Source organism: Adiantum capillus-veneris, chromosome 7 (genome assembly GCF_014529385.1).
Source record: "Adiantum capillus-veneris isolate H3 chromosome 7, ASM1452938v2, whole genome shotgun sequence".
Taxonomy (NCBI): Eukaryota; Viridiplantae; Streptophyta; class Polypodiopsida; order Polypodiales; family Pteridaceae; genus Adiantum; species Adiantum capillus-veneris.
The window spans coordinates 35472895-35482999 of record NC_140937.1 but is presented as its reverse complement, the minus strand read 5'-3'; the positions used below and the strand labels follow the sequence as shown (position 1 = coordinate 35482999).

Here is a 10105-nt window from a genome sequence, read left to right as displayed (position 1 = left end):
ATTTCACTTTGAAAGCTAGAAGAACTCAAGGTGAAAATTGATAGCTCAAGATGGCTCACCCGGTCAAGCCATATGACCATGTGAAAAATTGAGACTATATTTGTAATTATATACAAAATAAAGACATTGTGTAAGTGTGACACATAGACCCAAGGTATGCTAGACATGTCTTGACAAGAAACTATAGCTCAAGATAACATACCCGGTCAAGCCATATGACCATGTGGGAAATTGAGACTATAGAATTTGTAACTGCATGGAAAAAAAACTAATTGTCTTAAAAACTTTAACGCTTTTTATCGTAAAAAGAGGCACAACTACACATTTGGTAAGAATGGATAGCTCAAGAGACCCAATCAAGCCATATGGATAGCTAGAAGAATTGAAGGTAGAAATTGATAGCTCAAGATGGGACACCCGATCAAGACATATTACCATGTGACAAATTGAGACTACATTTGTAATTATATACAAAATAAAGACATTGTGTATGTGTAACACATAGACCCAAGGTATGCTAGACGTGTCTATATTTGTAATTATATACAAAATAAAGACATTGTGTATGTGTGACACATAGACCCAAGGTATGCTAGACGTGTCTTGGCAAGAAACTATAGCTCAAAAAAACACACCCGGTCAAGCCATATGACCATGTGGGAAATTGAGACTATAGAATTTGTAACTACATGTAAAAGGAACTAATGATCTTAAAATCTTTAACACTTTTTATCGTAAAAATAGGCACAACTACACATTTGGTAAGAATAAATAGCTCAAGAGAATACTTTAACCATATAAAACACAAGGTTTACAAGCTTTGACACAAGGCATTTTCCAAGTTTCCAAGTATTTTTTTATTGAACACCTTTCACTATGGTAGATGGAATCGTTATTTAACAAAATAGCAATATACATCATATATACATAGTCTGCATTGTTTAGTGGAGAGTTGAACTCTCTAATGGACATTGAAAACTAAAATAATGCATTCTAATTTTCATAGGTTATCACTAACTTGCAAAATCGAGGCTGGATTTCGAGCTTGCCGTGAAAGACAACATGTGACAAGATTTAGTGTAACTACCGATAGATGCTTCAGACTATGATCTAAAAGCCGGTTTAGGGTTTCGGGTTGCTGGCAGACTTTGGGCTTGCGAGGGTGGAACATCCCCGACAGATGCTTTATGACCCCTATGTTGGAACCTCAACCTTCTGGGCGTCAGATCTCATCCAAGGATGCTACGACCATCACGTAGATATCTGGAGCCTCGGGGTCCTCCTCTACCTCATGTTCACTGAAATCATGCCCTTCATCCATCACCTTTCTCATGATGCCTCCGACAAATACATCCATGCTTCCATCTTCTCCAAAAATCTCTCTCTGGATGGGTCCATCCTTCCTGCCTCAACTCAGGACCTTCTCAGAGGCATGCTTTGCAAGGACCCCCCCACATCGCATCACCCTCCAGCAATTCTTGCATCATCCTTGGGTTGTCCTCAGCGTCTTGAACTGTGGTTGGAATCCTAGTGCTGCTGATACCCTGGACCTGCATTTCGTCGAGAAGAGCCCTACTCCAAACGCTGCAAAAAAATTCACATTGCTGGCTGTCATGTATTAGCTCAAGCTGACGTAGCTGTGCAGCCCAACTCATCAAAGAGAGAACCTGTAATTCATGGTCCCTTAAACCATAATATTATTGAGAAGAGAACTATGCAAAATGCAGATGGAATAAATATACATACTCCATCGAGGACATCTGTGCATTCATGTGCATCGGCTCAAGTTGCGGAACCCAAGGTAAAGAAAGAGCCAGTTTTAGTGTCCAACACTACAAACCATATTCATACATGCGTGGTGCGGCCAGTAGTAGGACACCCATCTTCCACCATGAATGTCACGCCTCTTGGCGGCCTCACACCAGTAGTAGCAGCCACACTAGCGGGGCAAAATATGTCATATATGCCGGGAAACAGTAATAGCATTGCAAATAATGATGAGGTGGACAATGAGTTTCCCAGGTTTACAAGGGTAAAGCGACAACAAGTTGAAGTTCCATCAGCTAAATGCCATCGGTAGCATTGGCGAGTCATGGAGGCTCATCAAAAAGGGTCAGGAGGCCACATACCCACCACCAAAAATTATACCTATGGAGCGCCTCCTCCTTGCATCCACTAGCGGTACACTAAAAGAATATACCTAGATGAATTCAGGATAATCCCAGAATCACCCTTGGAGGAAAGTGCAAGGTATAGACCATGGTAGTCACCCACAAGACAATATAACCATCAGCTCCATCATGCATAGTAATGACTAAATACCACGACATCCCCACTAACGTCGTCGGTGCTCAATAGTGGGTGTAGAACTAGGTACTAGCATATGCTCCCTAACACAACACACATCGCACGCACGCACACATGAGCATACATCAACACAAAGTTCAGCATACTGAGTTTCTGTCATGACTCCGGAGATCAAGGGTAGACTCAGCCATAATGAAGCCTAGCACCAAAAGAAGAATTAAGTTGGAAAAATTAGCACAAAAATGAGGTAGCTGATAGGGCATATGCACCACAAAAGATAGAAAGAATTAGCACAACATCAAATGTTCGTAACTCGGATGAAAACTTCACAATGTGAAGTTTGCATGTCCACTAGATGACTAAAAAATATACCTAGATGAATCCAGGATAAGCCCAGATTCACCCTTGAAGGAAAGTGCAAGGTATAGACCCATGGTAGTCACCGACAAGACAATATAACCATCAGCTCCATCATGCATAGTAATGATTAAATACCATGACATCCCCACTAGTGTCATCAGTGCTCAATAGTGGGTGTAGAACTAGGTACTAACATATGCTCCCTAACACAACACACACCACACGCACACACACATGAGCATACATCAACACAAAGTTCATTGTACTGAGTTTCTGTCATGACTCTGGAGATCAAGGGCAGACTCAGCCATAATGAAGCCTAACACCAAAAGAAGCATTAAATCGGAAAAATTAGCACAAAAATGAGGTAGTTGATAGGGCATACATACCACAAAAGATAGAAAGAATTAGCACAATATCAATTGTTCGTAGCTCAGATGAAACCTTCACAATGTGAAGTTTGCATGTCCACTATATGACTAAAACATATACCTAGATGAATCCAGGGTAAGCCCAGATTTACCCTTGAAGGAAAGTGCAAGGTATAGACCCATGGTAGTCACCCACAAGACAATATAACCATCAGCTCCATCATGCATAGTAATGACTAAATACCATGACATCCCCACTAACGTCGTCAGTGCCCAATGGTGGGTGTAGAACTAGGTACTAATATATGCTCCCTAACACAACACACACCGCACGCACACAACATGAGCATACATCAACACAAAGTTCAATGTACTGTGTTTCTATCATGACTCCGGGGATCAAGGGCAGACTCAGCCATAATGAAACCTAGCACCAAAAGAAGCATTAAATTGGAAAAATTAGCACAAAAATGAGGATTCTATTTTTGTGCTAATTCTATTGCACCTGACGTGCCTCCCGACTTCCCTCCACCCTCACAACACCTTCTCTGACTTAACATCAGTGTAGAGATAGAGAGAGTTGGTCGTCCAGTGCACACACAATTGACACTTAGCTTGTCAATTGTGCCCACAGAGATGGATCCTCCCACCCATCTGTCATCCCCTCCTCTACTTCCCTCGTCAACGTCAGTGCACACCCCACAATCCTCGTCAACATTTGGCATCTCCCATGCTGAGAGAGATAGAGGCAATCATGGGCCACACACCTGCCTTTTACTTCTCCTTGTCAATCCGCTACCTCCTAGCCTTCCACTCGCTGCCCACAACTATGTATGCTTGAGCCGCTCGCACGCACACAACCACAAGCTCTACCCGGCCATCTTCTGACACATACCACTTACTAGCACATCAATAAAGAATACTGGGCAAGCCTCCAAGGTGGAACTCTAGTATAGTTTTGAGGTTTTTTCAATGTATTGTCAAGGCATGTAAAAATAATCCCTATAGACTTGACATTATCATTTTTGTGTAGATAGAAAGTATTGACTTTGATAAACATCCATAAATACCTTGTTAGATCAGAGGCTCTGAGGGAGGGGAGAGATGCCTTGCAGGGTGCTACTGCCAGTATAGCCAACATAAGAGTATACCACTGGCTATGGAGTTTGGAAGCGCTCGTGACGCAACTGCTAAGAGGGCGCAGTAGACCAAGAACACCACCGCACGCAGTGCGCAAGACACTAAGCAGCTCGGGAGAGGCCCAGCACCTTGTCTGCGACTCGCGAGGGAGAGAGCAAGGACAAAACCCTAAACCTTCAGCTATGTCTATCGTTGATGCCCAAATTCTTCAAGCATATATGTATTTCCCAATGTGTGCCCAAATGCAATCATCCACGTAGCATAGATGCAATCCAGTGCTCGGGAAAAATGTGTCTTGACTTAATATCGTGCCTTACTCAATTTCAAAAATGCCGGTTGACAGTGAGGGGGAGAGGAGAAATTCCGTCCCACAATAGAGAAAAATAGTGTAACAACGTGAAAAATAAATATAATTTTCTAGAATTTCCTCTTGGCAAATTCAAGAAAAAGAATTCTGTAGGTTTGGATAAATGTGTTTTCTCGAGCACTAACGTAATCGCTTGCCAAGAGCGTCACACAAGACCGCGGTCCCAGAAAAACCCCACGGTGCCCATGAACCCAGTCTCTGTGTGTGTGTGTGTGTGTGTGTGTGTGTGTGTGTGTGTGCAAGTGCTTGCAAGCATGTCTCTGTGCAAGTGCTTGTTCAGGCTATGTGTGAAGTTGCGCTCTCTCTAGTGCCCACTTCGCTAACCGCCCAATAGCAGCCTGTGACACTGCGCGCGCGTGTGTGTGTGTGTGTTAAATAATGCTCTCTACTCGTACAAAGCCTCTTCACTGTCGCAACGAAGGACCAACATTTGGAAATGCTCAAAAGTTGGAGAAAAAAAATTTTTGTTGAGTCAAATTTGCATGAAGATTTCTAGACGTAGGCTGGATTTACACGATGCAACGAAGGAAGAGGGCTAGAGGTGACTTGGATCTTCTCTATGTTCACATCGTGCACTTGAGGGATGCTTGGATTAATCTTATGTTGCCCTTGTATTCAAACGGCGGTGATAGAAAAGATCGATCTCGTGCATCCCCTATGCTCAAATAGTGCAGGTAGACGATGCTTGAATACCATCATGTTGCCATGAAAGGTGGTGAAACAAACATAGAGTGAAAATCTATGTTCTCACGATGTGTCATTTTTACATTTGAACTAGCATAATAAATACCAACTTTAACATTCTTCATCCCTCTTGTAGACATGTAGTAGTGTTAGTGTGTATACGCGCTTCACCAGGGGCACTTTTCTCCGACTGGGTTTTTCCCCCTAGACATCTGGTGTGAAAGGACACCTTATCTCTTAGGGTTTCATATAAGCTTTGTAGCTCTGAGTTTGTACATACTCTATTATTCTAATACATAGAGATAGACTACAGAGATCTCGTACACAAGCTCTGTGTCTTCTCCTTCTTCTTCTCCATCTTCTTCCTACTCTGAGTTGTTGTCTTCCTTCTATTTCCTGTTTCATCATCTTCAACAATTGGTATCAGAGCAAGGTGATTTCCAGAGCCTCTACTTGCATTTTCGCGTCCGCGCGCGCAATTGCAGTTTTCAGGCAGTTTTCGGAAAATTTGCTCGTGGGAGCATCCTCGACGTTCCGGGAGTATTCTGATCAGGTGACCTGCGGTTTTACCCCCCTTTTGAAGCCGTTAGAGCCCTCAGAATTTTGTTCTAAGCAGCGTAGCAGAAGTTACTTTTCGGAAGCGTTTAGATCAAGAGGGTGTGCTTTTTGACAGATTTTCTTCAGGTAAACAGTACTTTTGGGAAGCAGCTTGTCTTAGCTTTGTGCTGAGATTTTGTGTAGAGTTTTGCTTGCATTGGAGAGGAGATTTGTGAATCTCTTGGAGGTTCTTTTGCTCTCTTGTGTGCATCCACAATATGGCTCAATCTACGGAGAAAGAGATTTTTGGTGCGTTTACATCCGAAGACAAATTGGATGGTACCAACTATTCTCTTTGGTCTTTTATGGCCAAAAATGTTTTGGTTGGTAAAGGATTGTGGGATTATGTATCTGGAGATGAAGTTCGTCCGGGTAGCATTGCACCTGCCACGCCTGGTCGTGGTGCAGCTGTTGGTGCAGGACCCTCACAAGTCACTCCAGAGCAAAAGAGATGGGATACTAAAGATGCACAAGCTATGGCTGTGATTGCCTTAACCATAAAGAAAACAATCACACCACATATCAGATCTTGCAGAAATTCTGAGGATGCTTGGAACACTCTGCAAGCTATGTTTGGAGGAAGAAACGCTGCCAGAATAGAGTTTTTGAAGAAACAACTTGACAAAATATAGATGGACGAAGGTGACGATATCATCGAGCATCTTACAAAAATCAGGGATCTTAAAGAGCAATTGCTTAGCATTGATGAAGTGATTCCATACAAGGACTTGGTTTCTAAAACACTCAATTCACTACCACCATCTTATTTGACTTCTCAGACTTCTTTGACTCTGTCTTTGCGAGCTAATCCTGAGCCTCTTCGTTTTGAAGAGTTAGTGGCTTTGCTATTGCAGGAGGATCAATCACGTAAGAACAAGTCTTTACAGGTGGATGGTATGGATCATGCTCTTGTTGTACAGAACAAAAACAAGGGTAAAGAGAGTGCTTATCACTCCAAGTCTGGTGCAGGACAGTCTTCAGAGAAGTCTAAAGGTGATTCCGACAAGTCCAAGAAGAAAGGTAAATTTCACTACTGCAAGAAACCTGGTCACTACATTCGTGAGTGTAAAAAGCAAATTGCTAAAGAAAAGAAGAAAGACTCAAGTTTGGTTGTTTTAGCTTCTAGTGATTCTTCTACAGCTAAAGAAGAGTCTGCAAACTTTGTGCAGGATTCTTATGCTTTCGTAGTATGTTCATATTTTTCTGCTTACAGTGTTGACGAGACACAAATGATTTGGTACTTTGATAGTGGTGCATCCAGGCATATTACTTCAAGGAAGGATTTGTTTTGTTCATTGGATGCAGCTCCAACAGGAAAGAAGGTGACATGTGCAAATAATGCTTCTTATCCAATCAAAGGCGTTGGTAAGATTTTGATTACCATTTCAGATGGTTCAGATTTATGCTTGCTAGATGTCTTATATGTTCCAAGGATCAAGGAGAATTTGTTGTCTGTATCCTCTCTTGCAAAAAATGGTCTTCGGGTCATTTTTGAGGATGACAGATGTGTTGTACGAGATCGAGAGAATGGTTATTCTCTTATCACTACAGGTACGCTGGAAAATGGACTATTTGTGCTAGATCGTTATGAAAAGCAGATTCAGGTATGTATTGCAGAAACAAAGACTCGGGCCATGCAGGATGCTGAGTTGTGGCATGCTAGATTTGGGCATGTTGGTTATGGCAGTTTGATGACTTTACAATGTCATAATATGGTGCATGATTTGTCTTTATTGGAGATGCCACCAAGACATATATGTGAAGGTTGCGTTCTTGGAAAGATGCACAGATTTACATTTTCGCAGGATGGTTCAGTTAAAGGGACACGAAAGTTGTACATAGTGATGTATGTGGTCCTATGAGGACGCCATCTATAGGAAACAACCTTTATTTTGTGACCTTCATTGATGAATTTTTCAGGTTTTGTTGGGTGTATCCACTCAAAGCAAAGTAAGATGTGTTTGCAGTTTTTCAACATTATGTTGCCATGGTTGAAAATGAAACAGGTTGCAAAGTACAGACTCTTCGTATCGATCGAGGAGGTGAATACATGTCAGGTGCATTTAAGGATTTTTTGGGAAAGAAAGGCATTAAACACCAATGCACTATGCCATACACACCACAACAGAATGGTGTTGCAGAAAGGAAGAATAGGTCTTTAATGGAGACGGCTAGATGTATGCTCAAGGCTAAGAGTTTGCCTCATAAGCTATGCATGGAGGCAGTTGCTTGTGCAGCACATGTTTTGAACAGGTGTCCTACTCGTGCCTTGAAGACCATTACTCCATATGAAGCTTGGTATGACAGAAAACCTTCAGTCAGTTATCTTCGTGTTTTTGGTTGTCTTGCTTATGCTCACATCCCTCAGCAGTTACGTGGGAAGCTTGATGATAAGGCAATCAAATGTATATTTGTGGGGTACAGTAGTGGAAGTAAAGGTTATAGACTTTACAATCCTGCTACAAACAAGATTTTTGAAAGTCGTGATGTAATTTTTGCAGAAACTACTGCTCAACCTATGGTTTCTTTTGATGTACCTCATATGCAAACACATGATGTATTTGAAGTTTTGCTTCTTTCTTTTATGGAGAATCAAGAATCACAACAGGTTGATAATCTTGATCAATCTTTTGATTAGCATGTGACACCTCATTATGTAGAGGAAATTGTGCGTGAAGAGCAAGAAGTTCTCAGGGAAGAAAGAGCCTTGCCTAAATGGGTTCAAAAAACTTTGCAGGATAGCAAGTTGGATACACCGTTGCCACGAAAAACACGTGTTGGTACTACTTTTGGCAGAGAGCAAGTAGATTTGGCTTGCTTTAGCACTCTTTGTGATGCAGATGAGCCTGATTCATTTTAACAAACCTTAGAGTGTGTTCAGTGGAAAGATGCTATGCAGCAAGAAATTGATTCTATTCATAAGAATCATACATGGGATCTAGTGGACTTGCCTACAGGTAAAAAGCCTATTGGTACAAAGTGGGTTTTTAAGGTAAAAAGGAAACAAGATGGTACTGTTGACAGGTACAAAGCAAGGCTTGTGGCAAAAGGCTATGCGCAATAGAAAGGCATAGATTATGATGAAACCTTTGCTCCTACTTCTCGTGCGTCCACAATTAGATCACTAGTTGCAATCGCTACTCATCATGGTTGGAAAGTGCATCAGTTGGATATCAAAACTGCTTTTTTGAATGATGTGCTGCAGGAAGTAGTTTATGTTAGTCAACCAAGTGGTTTTGTTGTAAAAGGTCAAGAGCAAAAGGTATGTAGATTGTGTAAAGCTTTGTATGGTCTCAAACAGGCTCCAAGAGCATGGTATGAGAAGATACATACTTATTTGATTGGCCAGGGATTTCAGAATAGTTTAACAGAAAGTACTTTGTATGTCAAAAAGAGAGATGGAGTTCTCATTATGCTAACACTTTATGTGGATGATATGCTTCTTACAAGCAATACTGCAGATGAAATTGAAGCGTTTAAAGATGCTTTGAGAAAAACCTTTGAGATGTCTGATCTTGGTTTGCTACATTATTACTTGGGTATTCAGTTTGTGCAATCAGAAGATGGCATATACATGTTGCAGGCAAAATATTTGCATAAAATTTTGGACAAGTTTGGTATGCAAAATTGTAAACCAATCTCTACACCCGTAGAAACTGGATCAAAGTTGAGCATGCACGATTGTGGAGAACCTTTTGATGTACATACTTATGTAGCAGCGGTTGGTTGCTTGATATATTTGGCAGGCAACACTCGTCCAGACATTCAATTTGGGGTTTCACAAGCAAGCAGATTTATGCACCGCCCAGGTATGCATCATTGGAAGGCTGTGAAGTGCATACTTCGTTACCTTTCAGGTACCCCTAATCTTTCCATGTTCTTTCCAAGGGGGGATATGTATGGAAAGCACAGTTCTATGCAGCTTCTTGGTTACAGCGATTCAGATTGGGCTGGTGATTTGACACACGACATTCCACAAGTGGCAATTGTTTTTTCTTGGGAAATGCATGTATATCTTAGCTAAGCAAGAAACAAACCATAGTGGCTACATCAACTTGTGAAGCTAAGTACAGGGCAGCTTTCACGGCAACAGTTGATTGTGTATGGATACACAGGTTATTGGCAGATCTTTGTGAGTGTCAACAGGCACCCACTACCATTTTCACTGACAGTCAGAGTGCTATGGCAGTTGCAAGAAATCCAGTATTTCATGCAAGAACAAAGCACATAGAGGTTCACTACCACTATGTCAGGGAAAGGCTACATGCAGGGGAGATCA

At 41.7% G+C, this 10105-nt stretch overlaps 1 pseudogene; it reads left to right on the top strand.

The window, feature by feature from the left end:
- Nucleotides 1-1291: 1291 nt before the first annotated feature.
- LOC147453683 (uncharacterized) lies at nt 1292-2179 on the top strand (annotated as a pseudogene).
- Nucleotides 2180-10105: the final 7926 nt, after the last annotated feature.